Raw genomic sequence first — 18502 nt, 5'->3', positions numbered from 1 at the left:
TTACAGATGGTATTTAACTCGGAGTAGGCTTACTAAGATGAATAAGACTGAATCAGATAAGTGCTGGAGATGAAATGAGGTTGCGGGTACGTTCTTTCATATGTGGTGGACCTGTAAAAGGGTAAAAAGAGTATTGGGAAATAATTTATAATGAATTGAAAAAAATGTTTAAAAGCACCTTTCCAAAAAAAGCTTTTTGGTGGGGATAATTCAGACTGAAATTCCCAGGTGTCAAAAAAGGTTATTTATGTATGCCACTACGGCAGCCCGTGCTTCGTTAGTCCAAAAATGGAAAATGAGCGAGGTCTCAACCAAAGAAGAATGACAACTTAAACTGATGGAACATGTGCAGCTTGCAGAACTAACTTATAGATTAAGAGAACAAGGAGAACATTCGTTTAAAGAAGATTGGAAAATGTTTACTGAATATATGGGGCGGAATTGTGTATACTTGAAAACATTGGCAGCATTAAGATAAATTCAACAGTGTGAATAAGTTTTGCTGGAAGTAATATATGCAAGGATATATGCTATGTAAAATGAACAATGGAAAGAGAAGAAGGGAAATCACTGATATTTTAAGGTTGTCTAAGTTATAAAGAAGGCTGATCGCCAAAGAATGGATGCTTTTGAATTCTGGTGCTGGAGGAGACTCTTGAGAGTCCCATGGACTGCAAGAAGATCAAATCTATCCATTCCTGAGGAAATCAGCCCTGAGTGCTTACTGGAAGGACAGATCCTGAAGCTGAGGCTCCAAGACTTTGGCCACCTCATGAGAAGAGAAGACTCCCTGGAAAAGACCCTGATGTTGGGAAAGATGGAGGGCACAAGGAGAAGGGGACGACAGAGGATGAGATGGTTGGACAGTGTTCTCGAAGCTACGAACATGAGTCTGACCAAACTGCAGGAGGCAGTGGAAGACAGGAGTGCCTGGCGTGCTCTGGTCCATGGGGTCACGAAGAGTCGGACACAACTAAATGACTAAACAGCAACAACAAATGAATATTCTAAATTGTAAAACAGAAAATTTAATAAAAATTACACACACACACACACAAAGTGTAGGCACTGCCACACCGAATGGTGGAGTCCTTACAAATGTGGAATGGGCATTATGTGGCACCTATAGTAGTGCCGGTTCCACCAATCAAAGCACTAGCAAGAAACCAGTCTTTTAGTGGGCCGCGTCTCCACTTTGGAACTATTGACATCAGGCAGGTGCCCTCCCTTTACTATTTTCAATACCTGCTTAAAACATTTTTGTTTAGGCGGGCCTATCCGGACATGTAAAAGGTGGCATGCGTTTGAGTCTCTTTTTAACTTGCTTTTGCTTTTAATTATATTTGGGGTGCTTTTATTGCACCTGTTTTCAACAGCCTTTCATTGATAAATTTAATGGGTGTGTTTTTGCAAACTGCCCGGAGGCTTTATTGCAACATTTCCAAACATGAAATGAAATAAACAAATCTGCCGCCGAAGGCAGTTGCCTCACTCTGCCTAATGGTGCAGCCGGATGGCCCTGCTCAGGCGGATATTGTTCCTGCACATGGGAGTATATTATAACTAATAGCCACGGATAGCTACTAATTTGCCAAATCCCCTGTGGAAAAGAGCAGTGGAGAACAGCCTGTAAGCAAAATGAAAAGGTGAAGAGAGGAAGAAGAGGGAGGAAATGAACTGAAGTTTGTAGCAGCTGCTTCTGGGAGCCAGAGTTTTCAGCTGAAGAAGATTTGGGGGTGCAGTCCTAATTCTGTTTGGCTGGGAGCAACTGCTACCAAATGCAAGAGGAGTTATTTCTGGGTAGACATTGTTAAGATAGTGCTGTTCAGGGCCGGATTTAGGTTTGATGAGGCCCTCAGCTACTGAAGGTAATGGGGCCCTTTATAAGTCCAGCTGTCCTTCGTCAACAACAAATTGTCACTGTTTTTTTGTGTTGAATATATGCTATATGGTAATTTATGGACCTAATAGGTATCTAAAGCCATTTACACATAACGAAGAGGTGCCAACACAACACAAAACACTGTTGCTGTGTGTAGGTTTTATTTTATTTGTTTTTTATCTTATATTTTGGAAACGTACATCCATTTTTTCCCTTTAATTTTTTTGGGAGAAAGCCAGAGAGTTCCAGAAAGACATCTACTTCTGCTTCATTGACTATGCAAAAGCCTTTGACTGTGTCGACCACAGCAAACTATGGCAAGTTCTTAAAGAAATGGGAGTGCCTGATCACCTCATCTGTCTCCTGAGAAATCTCTATGTGGGACAAGAAGCTACAGTTAGAACTGGATATGGAACAACTGATTGGTTCAAAATTGGGAAAGGAGTACGACAAGGCTGTATATTGTCTCCCTGCTTATTTAACTTATATGCAGAATTCATCATGTAAAAGGCTGGGCTGGATGAATCCGAAGCCGGAATTAAGATTGCCGGAAGAAATATCAACAACCTCAGATATGCAGATGACACAACCTTGATGGCAGAAAGTGAGGAGGAATTAAAGAACCTTTTATTGAGGGTGAAAGAGGAGAGCGCAAAATATGGTCTGAAGCTCAACATCAAAAAAACGAAGATCATGGCCACTGGTCCCATCACCTCCTGGCAAATAGAAGGGGAAGAAATGGAGGCAGTAAGAGATTTTACTTTCTTGGGCTCCATGATCACTGCAGATGGTGACAGCAGCCACGAAATTAAAAGACGCCTGCTTCTTGGGAGAAAAGCAATGACAAACCTAGACAGCATCTTAAAAAGTAGAGACATCACCTTGCCAACAAAGGTCCGTATAGTTAAAGCTATGGTTTTCCCAGTAGTGATGTATGGAAGTGAGAGCTGGACCATAAAGAAGGCTGATCGCCGAAGAATTGATGCTTTTGAATTATGGTGCTGGAGGAGACTCTTGAGAGTCCCATGGACTGCAAGAAGATCAAATGTATCCATTCTTAAGGAAATCAGCCCTGAGTGCTCACTGGAAGGACACATCGTGAAGCTGAGGCTCCAATACTTTGGCCACCTCATGAGAAGAGAAGACTCCCTGGAAAAGACCCTGATGTTGGGAAAGATGGAGGGCACAAGGAGAAGGGGAAGACAGAGGATGAGATGGTTGGATGGTGTTCTTGAAGCTACCAGCATGAGTTTGATCAAATTGCGGGAGGCAGTGGAGGACAGAAGTGCCTGACGTGCTCTGGTCCAGGGGGTCACGAAGAGGCGGACGCGACTAAACGACTAAACAACAACAGCTGGGATTGGACTGAAAATCTGCAACTATACCTAGAAGTTTACACTTGCAAACTATATGCAAATCTGTGCCTATTGCCCAATGGCCCCAAATCTTTTAAGTATCTGGCAACACCCCTGCGGTATAGTCCCATCCCAACCTGCTGCTTGCAAGTTGCTTGGAAAGCGTGGTGGAGCAAAGGTGTTCCTCAAGTTGAAGAGCAAGGATTTCCCCGTAATCCATCAATTAATTACAGGATTGCAAAAAAACTACAACACCCCAAACCCTGCAGTTTAGTAAGTGGTTAAATATACCTCTCCTGCCAGCCTGGGATATAGTCTAAGATTGCAACAGGAGAAGAATGTCTACGTGTCATCACAAGGGTGTTTGCAACGTGGGAGGCTGAAACTATCCTGCCCTCGGGGTTTGGGAAGAAACATGTCGGCAGGCCAGGCTCCTCAGGACTCAGCCATCAAACTGACAACAGAGGCATTTGCAGGGTCATGCCATGCCACCAGCAATTCACACAACCATCTGTTTAATAATAATAATAATAATAATAATAATAATAATAATAATAATTTATAACAGTGGTACCTCAGGTTACATACGCTTCAGGTTACAGACTCCGCTAACTCAGAAATAGTGCTTCAGGTTAAGAACTTTGCTTCAGAATGAGAACAGAAATCATGCTCTGGCGGCGCGGGGGCAGCAGGAGGCCCCGTTAGCTAAAGTGGTGCTTCAGGTTAAGAGCAGTTTCAGGTTAAGAACAGACCTCCAGAACAAATTAAGTACTTAACCCAAGGTACCACTGTATTTATACCCCTCCCATCTGGCTGGGTTTCCCCAGCCACTCTGGGCGGATTTCAACAAAGTATTAAAATACAGTAGTCTGTTAAACATTAAAAGCTTCCCTAAAGAGGGCTGCCTTCAGATGTATTCTAAAAGTCTGGTAGTTGTTGTTCTCTTTGACATCTGGTGGGAGGGCGTTCCACAGGGCAGGCGCCACTACCGAGAAGGCCCTCTGCCTGGTTCCCTGTAACTTGGCTTCTCGCAATGAGGGAACCGCCAGAAGGCCCTCGGTGCTGGACCTCAGTGTCCGGGGCTGAACGATGGGGGTGGAGACACTCCTTCAGGTATACTGGACTGAGGCCGTTTAGGGCTTTAAAGGTCAGCACCAACACTTGCTGACAAGTGCTTGGAAATGTAGTGGGAGCCAATGTAGGTCTTTCAAGGCTGGTGTTATGTGGTCTTGGATGAATGAGCCTGACCTCCGGGAAGCTGCCTTATACTGAGTCAGACCAACAGTCCACCAAGCTCAGTATTGTCTACACTGACCGCCAGAGGCTCTCTAGGGTTTCAGGCAGGGGACAAGACCAGCCCTAATCTGGAGCGGCCATTGGGGGTTGAACCCGAGACCTTCTGCATTCAAAGCAGATGCATCTGACTTATGCTGAGTCAGACCCATCTAGATCAATACTGTCTGCACTGACTGGCAGCAGGTCTCCATGGTTTCCAGACAAGGGACTTTTCCAGTTTCAATCCTTCTCACAATAATCCATTATAAACTGGTCACACCTGGCTGCTGGGGGAGGTCTTAGTCAGGCTCAGCCGGCCTGTGGTTTCTGACAGCTCACTAGGCATGGTCTTTCTATTTCCACACCCAGGACTAGCAACTTGAAACAGAGGAGGAAAAACTGCTATTCCAAGGAAGGTGAATTCTAGGCCCAAAACCACATGTGGGATAGACACAGTTGTGTGCCTTTGTTTCTCATTTTGACCCATTTCCCATGGGTCTGTATGTAATAATAATAATAATAATAATAATAATAAATTTTATTTATGCCCTGCTCTCCCCGGCCACAGCGGGGCTCAGGGCAGCTAACATCAATAAAATCATAGTAAAAACATAATAAAAGGTAAAGGGACCCCTGACCATTAGGTCCAGTCGTGGCCGACTCTGGGGTTGCGGCGCTCATTTCGCTTTACTGGCCAAGGGAGCCGGCGTACAGCACGGTCATGTGGCCAGCATAACTAAGCCGCTTCTGGCGAACCAGAGCAGCACACAGAAATGCCCTTTACCTTCCCGCCGGAGTGGTACCTATTTATCTACTTGCACTTTGACATGCTTTCGAACTGTTAGGTGGGCAGGAGCAGGGACCGAGCAACGGGAGCTCACCCCGTCGCGGGGATCTGAACCGCCGACCTTTTGATCGGCAAGTCCTAGGCTCTGTGGTTTAACCCACAGCACCACCCTTGTCCCAAAAACATCATGGGGGGGGGGTTAAAATACAGGTTAAAATGCAGTTTAAAATGCAGCCTCATTTTAAAAGTAGCCGATAGATCAAGACCATAAGGGGAGGGAAACATAAGGGTCAGACTGAGTCCAAACCAAAGGCCAGGCGGAACAGCTCTGTCTTGCAGACCCTGTGGAAAGATGTCAAGTCCCGCAGGGCCCTGGTCTCTTGGGACAGAGCGTTCCACCAAGTCGGGGCCAGTACTGAAAAGGCCCTGGCCCTAGTTGAGACCAATCTAACCACCTTGCAACCTGGGACCTCCAAAATGTTGTCATTTGTGGACCTTAAAGTCCTCCGCGGGGCAGACCAGGAGAGGCGGTCCCATAGGTACGTGGGTCCTATGTATTGCAACATAGAAAGCTGCTTATTGTATGAAGCTACTAGCTGTGTGTTCTGATTCTTTGGGTGGTTCCTGATGGGGCGAAACTGAATTAAATCGGAGTGGGGGTTAAATATGGCTTGGCATTTTGATGACAAGTATATTGCGTGGACAGACATTGCTAAAAGCAATGAAGGTTTGAGAAGTCCTGATCCCATAATAAACACCCACCATGTTCTACTAGGGTGGTGGGTTTGGATACTGAGATCCAGGTTCAAATGTTCGCTTAGCCATGAAGGTCAGGCAGATTCACCACCGCTCAGCCAACTCTACCTCGCTGGATCAGTGCTGGGATGAAATGAGAAGCTGACGGAACAGTTCTGCAGAACAGCAAATGCTTCGTCACATCCCAATGACAGCTTGCCAGAGTTCCTGAGGAGGAGCCACGCCACCTCTGGGGTTTAGGCATGTCCTGGGATGACTCAAGAGCCTAACCTGCACGGCGCCTGGCGAACCAAATATGGAAGAGGAAGTCCCAAAAGGGGTGAGAAAAGGGAAACCACAGAAGCTCAGATCCAAGCACAGGCTGTTCAGGAAAAGATTGAGCAACTGGCAAAGTACTAGAGAAGTCAGGACAAGAAATAATAATAATAATAATAATAATAATAATAATAATAATAATAATAATTTATTTATACCCTGCCCATCTGGCTGAGTTTCCCCAGCCACTCTGGGCGGCTTCCAATAAAACACTAAAATACAATAACCTATTAAACATTAAAAGCTTCCCTAGCTGCTGCATTCTGGATTAATTGCAGTTTCCGGGTCACCTTCAAAGGTAGCCCCACATAGAACGCATTGCAGTAGTCCAAGCTTGAAAAGCACAGCTTCTGCTTCCTGTTCATTTACTCAAGCACATGTCCCACCCTGTCCCAGAGGCTCGAGGTGAACAGCAAAACATCTATTATGAAAACAGAAATTAAACCCATCCTATACCCTAGGAGGCTGCTCTAGGCTCCTTTGGAAAGAAGGACAGGATATCATTAATGTTATGGGACGAATGACGAAAGTGGGACCTGCAGTAAAGTTTGGTGGACTTTGGGCTCTCCAATTCCAGCAGCGCTCTGTGGGACACGAAAATGTGGCACCTCCCGCCTTTTGCACTCCATTCCACAACATTGTTGGGATGCCCCCGGCAGTGTGGCCCTCCTTGAGGTCAAACCGGTCAAGCTACCCTGAAACCGCCTCTGCAAAGTGCTCCTGATCAGGGTTCCAGCCAGCCACATCAGGAAGCTCCATTCCATACTTCCGCCCTCCTTGTTTTCCACCTCCCCTGCCTTTTCCAACAGTCAGCTATTCAGACCCCATTTGGCTAAGTCCACTTGCTTATGTGTTTGCACAAAGTTTTGGGGAGGTTAGACACAGGTTTTTGGGGGGAACATCTGTTCTTATTTGTTTGCAGGGAGGTTATATGACAGGGCATCAAGCAAGCCTTTTCCCAAACTTTGTATTTCCTTTTCACTTTTCTTAACGGCAGAAATGGATTTGTTGAGCAAAGGCACGAAATCAACTCTTAATTATGCAACCTGAGTTTGTTAGTATGTGATTGTATCACACCTGAAAGTGCACACACATCCCTTTTAGCGGGATCTATCTATCATCTATCTATCTTTCCTTTCTTCCTCTCTCTTGCTGCAGAAGCGGCGATGGCGAGTCTTACGAGTGACACACATTATTGCCTTTCTGAAACCAAAACAGTTCAAAAGCAAAACAGCAACTCCTAGTCTCCACCCAAAAAACCAGACAGGAGGAATTTCAAACCAAACAAACTTTTGTTATGCAGATTAAAAAATGCCGATGAAATTAATCACTTCTATTTCAATCTGGGAACCGAAAAGCCTTCTGACCAAAATCACCAAATCATTTATTGGGTATGGAAATTCCACTGTTGGTGTTTTACAGCTCCTATTTTGGAAATGTGGTGTTTGTTGGGTTTTTTGCCAATTTTTTTTTTTAAATAAAAGCACAGAAGTCAGATGACCATCTGTCAGGAATTTTAAAGCTGCGTTTCCTAAATCACAGTGGGTCGGACTTGAATGTGTGAAGGAGAATTGGGGAGGGGGGTTCATTCACACAGAGACCCCACATGTGTGGCGTTATTGTGCTTCCCCTCCACAATATTGATATCCCCCATACTCTTCCAGCATAAAAAACCCAAGTACCTAGTCCTCATAGTTGGAATATTTCTGTTGAGAAACACTAGTGAAATAGCCTGGCTCCCTTTGGTCCCAGGCAGGACTTGTGCAAGTTAATTATCACTTTCTTGAGCACGTTTGTTCTTCCCACCCATGGCACGAGCTCTTCCTGGGCTCCCCTGATAACAAGTTTAACTGGTTGAGAGGCCTTGAGAGGCCTATTCTGGGCAGCGGACACAAGGAGAATTGGTTGTGGGATGTTCATCGCTGCGGTACTGAACCTTCCCAGGTTGTGCAGGGGAAGGAGAAAGGCGTGGTGAATTCCCCCCCCCCCCCCATTAATGGAATGCATTATTACTACATCTACATGGCACTTTTTGGAGCGACATAGGCAGGATTTTTTTAAAAAGGAGACGGAAAAAGCAGTAGGCGCTTCCAGTCTGTGGGCTGGGATGACAGCCGAGGACAGAGAGAAAAGCAAGGATAGCAACTATTCTGAGCGGATACGGTGGCGAGGTCTGAATATTCATTTCAGCTGGAGACAGAAGAGGCGGGTGCCCTTTGGGAGTGGAGTAGAGGAGGGCAGGGAGTCCATAGAGTGGGTGGAGCCACAGCCAATGAGAGGCGGAGCCAAGGTGGATTATATGGAATTGGCGGAAATGACTGGCAGAATCCGAGACCTGGGAGAAGAGTTGGTGGAAGAAGACTGGAAGAAATTTAAAGACTATATTCAGAAACACTGTAAAATTAATGAATGTTGAAATGATGTTGGATTGAAAATAAGTGCCCATAAGTGGCATTAGCAACAAAGTTAATAAGAATATGCAAAAATGAATTGATAAATGGATGAAAATATAGAGTTATAATATGTTAAGATATAGAGTTAAGATAAACGAAAGAGGGTAAGTATTTGCTGATTTGACTATCTAAATGGGAATACAAAAAGTGGAGGTGTGAGGAGGTCAAGGAAACAAGCTAATGAGTTTAAAGTTACTAAAAACGGATTTGTTTTTAATTCTTTGTTATCTATTTGTTTTTTGTTTTTTGTATTTTTATTCTTCTTTTTTCTTTTTTTGTATTTTTCTATGTCTTCTTTTTTGTATCTTTTTCTTTCTATGTGACTTTTTTCTATTTTGTAAACTTATGTTTTTGTAAAATCTCAATAAATATCTTTTTTTTAAAAAAGAGAGGCAGAGCCAAGGAAGTAGTTTTGCCCCCGTCCTTGTCCCTGCCAAGTTCTACAAGCATGGCCTGCCCGCTCGTGAGACAAAGTGAGGCACTTGCCTCAGGCGGCAGCAAGAGCTGCTCAACGGAGGAACAGTCTCCCTTGGAAGGTTAAGGGCTCTCCTTCCATGGAGGTTTTTAAGCAGAGATTGGATGGCTGTCTGTCATGGATGCTTTACCTGAGATTCCTGCATTGCAGAGATTGGACAAGACAACCCCTTCCAACTCAATATTTCTATCCATTTCTTGCTCATCATCACGGGGTTTGGGTTGGGTGTTCATCAGTACACAGATGACACCCAGCTCCACCTCTCTCTTAAATCAGAACCAGTGAAGGCGGAGAAGGTCCTGTGTGAGTGCCTGGAAGCGGTTGGAGGATGGATGGTGGCTAACCGATTGGGGTTGAATCCTGACAAGACAGAAGTACTGTTTTGGGGGGACAGGGGGCGGGCTGGTGTGGAGGACTCCCTGGTCCTGAATGGGGTAACTGTGCCCCTGAAGGACCAGGTGCGCAGCCTGGGAGTCATTTTGGACTCACAGCTGTCCATGGAGGTGCAGGTCAATTCTGTAGGCGGTTGTCTACCAGCTCCACCTGCCTGTGGACTGTCTTGCCAGAGTGGTGCATGCTCTGGTTATCTCCCGCTTGGACTGCTGTAATGCGCTCTACGTGGGGCTACCTTTGAAGGTGACCTGGAAACTGCAATTAATCCAGAATGCGGCAGCTAGACTGGTGACTGGGGGCAGCCGCCGGGACCACATAACACCGGTCCTGAGAGATCTGCATTGGCTCCCAGTACGTTTCCAAGCACAATTCAAAGTTCTGGTGCTGACCTTTCAAGCCCTAAACAGCCTTGGTCCTGTATACCTGAAGGAGCATCTCCACCTCCATCATCCAGCCCGGACACTGAGGTCCATCTCCGAGGGCCTTCTGGCGGTTCCCTCACTGCAAGAAGTGAGGTTACAGGGAATCAGACAGAGGGCCTTCTCGGTAGTAGCACCCGCCCTGTGGAACGCCCTCCCTTTAGATGTGAAGGAAATAAGCAGCTCTCTTATCTTTAAAAGACATCTGAAGGCGGCCCTGTTTAGGGAAGCTTTTAATATTTAAAGCTGTATAGTTTTTAACACTCGATTGGAAGCCGCCCAGAGCAGCTGGGGAAACTCAGCCAGATGGGCGGGGTATAAATTATTATTATTATTATTATTATTATTATTATTATTACTACTATTATTCAAGTGACTGGCCCTCATGATCATCGGTAGAGGCTTCCCATCTTCTCCCCAACTCCCCCCTGCCTTCAAGGCGCGTCTCTTGCAGTGTGTTTACAGAGGCTCAGAGCAGAGTGACAGGAGCTGGGCGGGAAGATCTAATCTATGGAGGAGGCAGAGAAGTTTCTGATGAGCCATTCCAGAGACACCTCTAAACTTTCCGCACCCTCAGCACCTTTGGGTGCAGCTTGCGCTTCCGTGCCTCCCACGCCTTTTCCTTATTTTGCAAACACCGTGTCTTCAAACAGGGTGAGCCAAGGTGCTAAATAAATCCTGAAATTATAAGATGATTAAAAACAGCACGCACCGTTTAAATATAGACGCGGGGTTTGCAAAATAAGACGTCTGTGCAAATGTGGTCCCTGTGTTGAATAAAGGATTAAACTCCTAGTTTTCATTGGCACGGGGGAGATTTTGCCCAACGGTATCTTCTAAAGACCGGTCCTTGCACCCAGGACGGGCCCCTTTGCCAACCTGGTGCCCTCTAGATGTTTTGAACTACAACACCCAGTACTGGCTTGGGCTCATGGGAGTTGTAGTCCAAACCATCTGGAGGGCACCAGGTTGGCAAAGGTGCCCGCCCTAGGTGCCAGGCATGGAGATACTCCAAGGAAGACGATTTGCCCAGAAAACAGAGTCCCAAGCTACCACAACATCCAACTGCCGAAATGAGGTCCTTTGGCCTTCATTGTGTTTGACTACTCTGTGCTGGGCCTCATTATCTGACTGTCCGAGAGACGTCCTGACTCCTGTTCTTTTTCATGCAAACAGAGGGGGATCATTCAAACTAGGTGCCGGGAAATTGCAGACTGCTGCCTTCCAAACAAAGGCTGTTAATCAGTAACACTGATTCTTTTTTTAAGTTACAGATAGGTAGCCGTGTTGGTCTGCCATAGTCAAAACAAAAAAATTTTTTTCCTTCCAGTAGCACCTTAAAGACCAACTAAGTTAGTTCTTGGTATGAGCTTTCGTGTGCATGCACACTTCTTCAGATTCTTCAGATGTTTGTCTCAGCATCCATTTCCTAGGTTTGAAAGCACTTTTCTGATCTTGACTTGCATTTGTTTGAATTTTTGAAGTTGGGATGTCCTGGGAAGCAGCACCAATGTTCTGGATGGAGAAAACTCGAGCAAATGGACTGACAGCTTCGGTTATTAAATTCATGGGGAACAAATTCAGAGGTCTACCGATACCTTTTAGCTATGAAAGTTCAAGACTTATTACACTGACTGTGTAAAGGCATTTTATTATTATTATTAAGTTGTCAAAAACTCTTGTTAATTTGTTAAGGAAACTCCATGTGCAGAAGCAGTCTACCACTGGGAATAGGGTGCTGCAGGCAAACAAAAGGGGAAGGCTGTTGCCTTCATTTCCCTGCTTGTAAAAGTAAAGGGACCCCTGACCATTAGGTCCAGTCGTGGCCGACTCTGGGGTTGTGGCGCTCATCTCGCTTTACTGGCTGAGGGAGCCGGCGTACAGCTTCCGGGTCATGTGGCCAGCATGACTAAGCCGCTTCTGGCGAACCAGAGCAGCGCACAGAAACGCCGTTTACCTTCCCACTGCAGTGGTACCTATTTATCTACTTGCACTTTGACATGCTTTCGAACTACTAGGTTGGCAGGAGCAGGGACCAAGCAGCTGGAGCTCTCCCCATCGCGGGGATTCGAACCACCAATCTTCTGATCAGCAAGTCCTAGGCTCTGTGGTTTAACCAACAGCACTACCCGTGTCCCTTCCCTGCTTGTTTCCTTCCCTAAATACTTGGGAGAAGGGGTTAAGTCAGATCCCCGGAGTCCTCACAATGCATTCATTGAGCATTCGCCCTGCTTTGCTTGTAGGGAGGTTAGATGACGCTGTGTCAAAGCCAGCGTTATCCTGCACTTTCCAGTGTATCATTTTTCCTTGCTGGGGGAATCGGGTTTGTTGTGCAAGCGCTCCAAACCAACCACAATTGCGCAAACCTGAATTTCCCAGCGTGCCACAGAATCTCACCCGAAAATAGTAAGAAAGTCTGGAAGCTCCAGGGGGCTTTTTCAGGATGAAGGGAGGGAAGAGGCCTTCACACACCAAACTTTGCTATCAGATAGAAGAATGTTGGAACTAAAAAGAGAGAGGTCGTCACCTATTACATCAGGGAGGTTTTGGCTTCAAGGAGTATCTGAGAATGTTTGACCACAGTCAAATAATGCGTGAGGAACGGATCATATTTCGTCAGCCAACTGCCTGGAATTACTGCAAATAACAGGACGGGCCGCAGGCAACTCAGTTTTTGTTAGATTCACTAATTACAATGGGCCTAAGTGAGTCATGCCTGTTAATTTCAATGAGCCTACTCTGAGTATGAGTAATGCTGGATGCAACCCATTAAGCTCTAATTCTCCCTGCCTCGTGCTTAGGCTCCTTCTCATCGTTTTTAGGAGAAGGAACAAGATCTCAAAGGAAAGGATCACAGAATTGTAGAGTTGGAAGGGAACCCATGAGTCATCTAGCCCAACCCTCTGCAATGCAGGAATAAATCAGAATCAGCGGTGGTAGCACACTTCTCCAGCCTATTTTCACAGCTTTTTTTTCTATTTTCTTGGCGCCCCGGATGTCAGAACATAAGAAGCGCCTGCAGGATCAGGCCAATTGCATCCTGTTCGCACAGGAGCCGCCAACCAGATGCCTATACGAAACATGCAAGCAGGATTTGAACACAAGACCGTGGAGTACCAGCAACCAGAAACATTTCTGCCTCCAACTGTGCAGGCAGGGCATAGCCATGGTGCCTAGTGGCCACTGACAGCCCTCTCCTCTATGACTTTGTCCAGTCTAGCCAACTAGGCTGGTGGTTATCACTGCCTGCTGTGGCAGGGAGTTCCACAGGTTAACTACACACTGCGTGAAGAAGTCCTTTCTTTTATCTACCCTGAATCTCCCAACTTTCAGCTTCCTTGCATGTCCAGGAATTCTAGTGTTGCGAAAGAAAGAGAAAAGCATTTCTGTCCACTTTCTCCAAGACATCCTGCTTCACCCGGAAGCACAAGGCACAAACAGACTGTCCCCTTACTCGGTGCCATAGCTACAGGGGAGGGCCAGCCGGGTTTTTTTGCCCTGGGTGAAGAAAGGCACCATTGAGGCTCCCAGCCTGTGTGTGTGCATAATAATAATAATAATAATAATAATAATAATAATAATAATTTATTATGATATTTATACCCCGACCATCTGGCTGGGTTTCCCCAGCCACTCTGGGCGGCTTCCAACAAAATATTAAAATACCATAATACATCAAACATTAAAAGCTTCCCTAAACAGGGCTGCCTTCAGATGTCTTCTAAAAGTCTGGTAGTTGTCTTTCTCTTTGACATCTGGTGGGAGGGCGTTCCACAGGGCGGGTGCCACTACCAAGGAGGCCCTCTGCCTGGTTCCCTGTAACTTGGCTTCTCGCGATGACGGAACCGCCAGAAGGCCCTCGGCGCTGGACCTCAGTGTCCGGGTAGAACGATGGGGGTGGAGACGCTCCTTCAGGTATACTGGACCGAGGCCGTTTAGGGCTTTAAAGGTCAGCACCAAATGCATGTGGGGGTTGCCCCTGCCCTGACCCACCAGGTGCCATCCTATGCCACTGAGACACTACTAGGCTCCACCCCAGTCTGAGTTGGCCCCACCCCTAAGCTCCCAGGCTCCGCCCACTGCATCTCAGGTGAACTGGCAACCATACGTCTGCTCTGTGTGGGTTGACCATATTGTACTTCCTATTATATATGCACTGTATGGTTCTCTCCTAGATCAAGCCCACCCCAGCAGGGTGTTCTGCATGTTGCCCTCTTTGAGAAAATCCCTTTGCAGGCTCCCCGCTGCTGCTCCACAAGCCAACTGCCGGCAGTGCAATTCCATGCATACTTACTCTGAAGTCGTTCCCACTGTTCTCAATGGGCCTACACCCTGTAAGTTCATGCTTGCAGCTTTGGTGTAATCACGCAGCATCCAGTTCAACTATGGAACTCCTTGCCACAGGAGCCAGTGACGGCCGGTGAGATTAGGATGCTGGACTAGATACTCCATTGGTCTGATCCGGCCATCTTGTCTTACGCTCTTATATGGATTTGATAATAACAGTGTTGCTCAGAAATTATTCCTCTGTCCCACATCTGCCCGGCTTATCCTAATTATAGTGTGGCTCAAGAAAAGCACCTCTGAGGTGCATCATGCCAGAACTGCTGGCTTGTGTTAAAACAACAACTGCCACCACCTTTATAAAGCAACGTAGGTAACTTTAAACAGTGAGCCAAGTTACACGGCCAAAACAAGCGAAGGAGCAAATGTTCCCTCCCTCAGGAGGTTCCTCTTTTAGAAACCTACAAGATCTATGGTGTGAAAGAGGAAACAACACACTTCTGGAATCAGTAATGTTCAATTAATAAGCAAAACCTGCAGAGCCTCTCATATTTTTTGGACAAAGAAAGGAAACAAGGCCTCGTTTTTGGGATCCGTTGGCCAGCACCCCCCTAGCTAATGAACGCTGCAAATTTGCGCCACTGCAGAATATATTTCCTTATCTACTGGGGAAAGTCCGTTTTTTAACTTTTTTATAGGTTTTATTGCTGTAAACCGCTGTGATTTTTTAAAAAAAATCATACAGAGGTATACAAATATTTTTATACACAATAAAACTCGGCTCACACATTCAAACACCACAGCATTTTATGCTTCAGAGTGTGTGCCTCTACACAACATGCACTAGTAATAATGTCTGCAGGGTTTCATTAATCAGTAAAGCAGAATTTTTTGATCCGGTACCAAAGGGAAAACGGTGCTATTTCACCAATTATATCGACTCAGAGGTGGTGACAGAGAGGGACTCCTTTGCAGGTCAAAAAGAACACACTCTGGTGCCACAACACACAACCTCGCCTCGTGGGAAATAACCCTGGGAAATGTCTCTTCCTTTCTTCCAATATCCACCTTTGAGGCTTCCCCAGTCCACCATACATATCCGGCTGTTGTTCCTAAGTAAACCAAGCTGCGTGCCTTTGCTTTGGAAAATGAAAGCAATTAAAACAGAACAAAATAAGGCTAAAAGTCTACAGCTGCCCTAAACGATACGGAGCCAGTTCCTTGCTTGGTCTCTCCTTCTGACCAGGGTCTCTTGGCCAGAGAGATCTTTCCCAGCCTGTTCACTGGAGGCGATGAATAGCGACCCTGGGAACGACCTCCCACCGGCGGAGCGCACTCCACCACTAAAGAAAGCGCCCGCGCTGTATCTGTTGAATTTCTGCCTGCAGCGCCGCAGCTGAAGCCCTGCGAGAGATGTATTTTTTGGGGGGGGGCGTGGACTGAGGAAGCAGAAGCCTTGCGCTACTCAAAAGAACCATCTGGCTTCGAGCCTCTTGGGACAGCTGCCCTTCCGGTCTCCTTCCCCTCCCCAGATTATACCTCCTTCTCAAAAATGATCAACCAGAGAGAGAGAAAGAGAGTCCTCCAAGGGCTGGCATTTTACCTGTCCCAGGTGAGGCTCTTGGATTCCAGAAAACCGACCGACCAGCCAGCCAGCAGCTCCCCAGTAATAAACTGCTCGCTTCGGTGCAGGCGCGCGTTAAACTTAGCCAGCTGACCTAAGGGCTCAGGTAACCTCATTGCACAACTTCCTGTTTACACTCACCTGGGGAATTTCCCTTCCTGCTCTCTCTCTCTCTCTCTCTCTCTCTCTCTCTCTCTCTCTCTCTCTCTCTTCACCCGCCTAGGAGCAGCAAGAAATCCGCGCATGGGGGAACCAACTGGCCGCCCCGTTCCCACGAGACAGTGCGCAAGGGGCGGCCCCACTTGAGTAGCCAAGCTCACCTGGGCTCAGCTTCATTGGAAAGCCCCCTGCGCCCTGCGGGGATGCGCCCCCCCCCTGGGGTCAAAGAGGCTGGATTTTGGAGGAGGTTTCCCGGGATGGGGAGTGGGGGGGGGGTCCCCGCCAGCTGATCGGCCGGGCGCGCCCGCCTCGTTCTCCAGCTGATGCGTTCAGACAAGCTGAACATTAAAAGACAGACGGCCTGACAACCCGCCTCTCCCCACCTCCGCCTCCTGCTCCCTCTTTGCCCTGGGCGGATTGCGAAGCGTGACCTAGAAAGAGAGAGGAGGAAGGCAGATCCCGGGCGCAGCAAGGAATGGCCCCTCCGACATCCATCCCCGGGGATCTGGGGAGAGACAGGAGTCCGGAAAGCCGGGCGGGCTAAATGGGAAGCGCGCGTGGCCTTTGCGCGCAGAGGAGCGAAAGGCAAGCTGGTTGCAGCGCCCAGGAAAGGGGCGCCTACTCAGCTCAGCCGATGAGTGCTATTATTATTATTATTATTATTATTATTATTATTATTATTATTATTTTATTTATTATTTAGTACTATTTATTAAATTTGTCAGTCGCTTTCTCTTACCCAGGGCAACCCAAAGCGACTTCCAGCCAACCACAGAGACATTAAAATTAAGGAGGGTAAAAAAAATGAAATAAAAAAAAAATCACACCAACTTCTAACAGGTTTAGTCGTGTCTGCCTCTTTGTGACCCCACGGACCAGAGGATGCCGGGCACTCCTGTCTTCCACTGCCTCCCGCAGTTTGGTCAAACTCATGCTGGTAGCTTCCAGAACACTGTCCCACCATCTCGTCCTCTGTCGTCCCCTTCTCCTTGTGCCCTCCATCTTTCCCAACATCAGGGTCTTTTCCAGGGAGTCTTCTCTTCTCATGAGGTGGCCAAAGTCTTGGAGCCTCAGCTTCAGGATCTGTCCTTCCAGTGAGCATTCAGGTCTGATTTCCTTCAGAATGGAGAGGTTGGATCTTCTTGCAGTCCATGGGACTCTCAAGAGTCTCCTCCTGCACCATAATTCAAAAGCATCAATTCTTCAGCGATCAGCCTTCTTTATGGTCCAGCTCTCACTTCCATACATCACTACTGGGAAAACCATCGCTTGAACTATACGGACCTTTGTTGGCAAGGTGATGTCTCTGCTTTTAAAGGATCCTAAATATTTGGCTGAGAAATGTTGTTGTTGTTGTTGTTTAGTCGTTTAGTCATGTCCGACTCTTCGTGACCCCCTGGACCAGAGCACGCCAGGCACTTCTGTCTTCCACTGCCTCCCGCAGTTTGGTCAAACTCATGCTGGTAGCTTCGAGAACACTATCCAACCATCTCGTCCTCTGTTGTCCCCTTCTCCTTGTGCCCTCCATCTTTCCCAACATCAGGCTCTTTTCCAGGGAGTCTTCTCTTCTCGTGAGGTAGCCAAAGTATTGGAGCCTCAGCTTCAGGATCTGTCCTTCCAGTGAGCACTCAGGGCTGATTTCCTTCAGAATGGAGAGGTTTGATCTTCTTGCAGTCCATGGGACTCTCAAGAGTCTCCTCCAGCACCAGAATTCAAAATTATTATAGTATATTGCTAGTATATTGATCTGAGTTATTTGCTGCATTTATAGCTTGACTTTCCTCCAAGGAGTTCAAGGTGGCATATCTAGTGGTTATTATTCTGCTTATTTTGTTTATATCCTGCCTGTTCCCTGGCCTGGGGCTCAAGGCAGCTAGCACAGATTAAAAATGAGATGAATAATATGCAGTAAAAGATCATCATTAGAGAATAATTAAACAGTTACAGAATTAAGATAAAAGCAAACCAGTTGAATTACAGATAATAAAAGCCCTATTTAAAAGTCCTTTTCTTGCAAGAGCCCCCAAAGCCTGCAGGAATAATTCTTCACCTCCCGGCAGAAGAAGCCAGTCCAGCTTCTCTAGTAAGGAAGTTCCAAGGGCTAAAGACCATGAATTGGCATGGCCAGGAAAGCCTTCTACAGGAGGCTCAAGAGAGTCACTGTGGGTCAGTGCAAACAATACAGGGCTTGATGGGCCGATGGTTGGGCTTAGATGACTTTTGGGAGTCCCTTCCAACTCTACAATTCTATGATTCTAATAATATATTACAATTATAATAACATCAGGGTTTTATGTTGCCAACTGCTCTGTGATCACTTGGGAA

General features: G+C 46.6%; 3 protein-coding genes across 6 annotated transcripts in view; 2 read left to right on the top strand and 1 right to left on the bottom strand.

The window, feature by feature from the left end:
- FAM110A (family with sequence similarity 110 member A) overlaps window positions 1–16122 on the bottom strand; it is a 28375-nt gene extending 12253 nt beyond the window's left edge. The window contains exon 1 of one of the 2 annotated variants that reach the window (XM_083619043.1): window positions 15998–16122. The gene's annotated coding sequence lies outside the window, so the exon portion shown is untranslated. The remainder of the gene's footprint in view (window positions 1–15997) is intronic. The other variant, XM_083619046.1, reaches the window with a different exon arrangement.
- Window positions 1–18502, top strand: part of ANGPT4 (angiopoietin 4) — a 199884-nt gene that overhangs the window by 85909 nt on the left and 95473 nt on the right. The gene's annotated exons all lie outside the window — the stretch shown is intronic.
- RSPO4 (R-spondin 4) overlaps window positions 1–18502 on the top strand; it is a 199046-nt gene that overhangs the window by 133184 nt on the left and 47360 nt on the right. The window lies entirely within an intron of this gene.

The sequence above is a fragment of the Podarcis filfolensis genome (genome assembly GCF_964270895.1).
Source record: "Podarcis filfolensis genome assembly, chromosome: 6".
Lineage (NCBI taxonomy): Eukaryota > Metazoa > Chordata > Lepidosauria > Squamata > Lacertidae > Podarcis > Podarcis filfolensis.
Note: the sequence above shows the minus strand (reverse complement) of the source record. Positions and strands in the feature narration are given on the sequence as shown.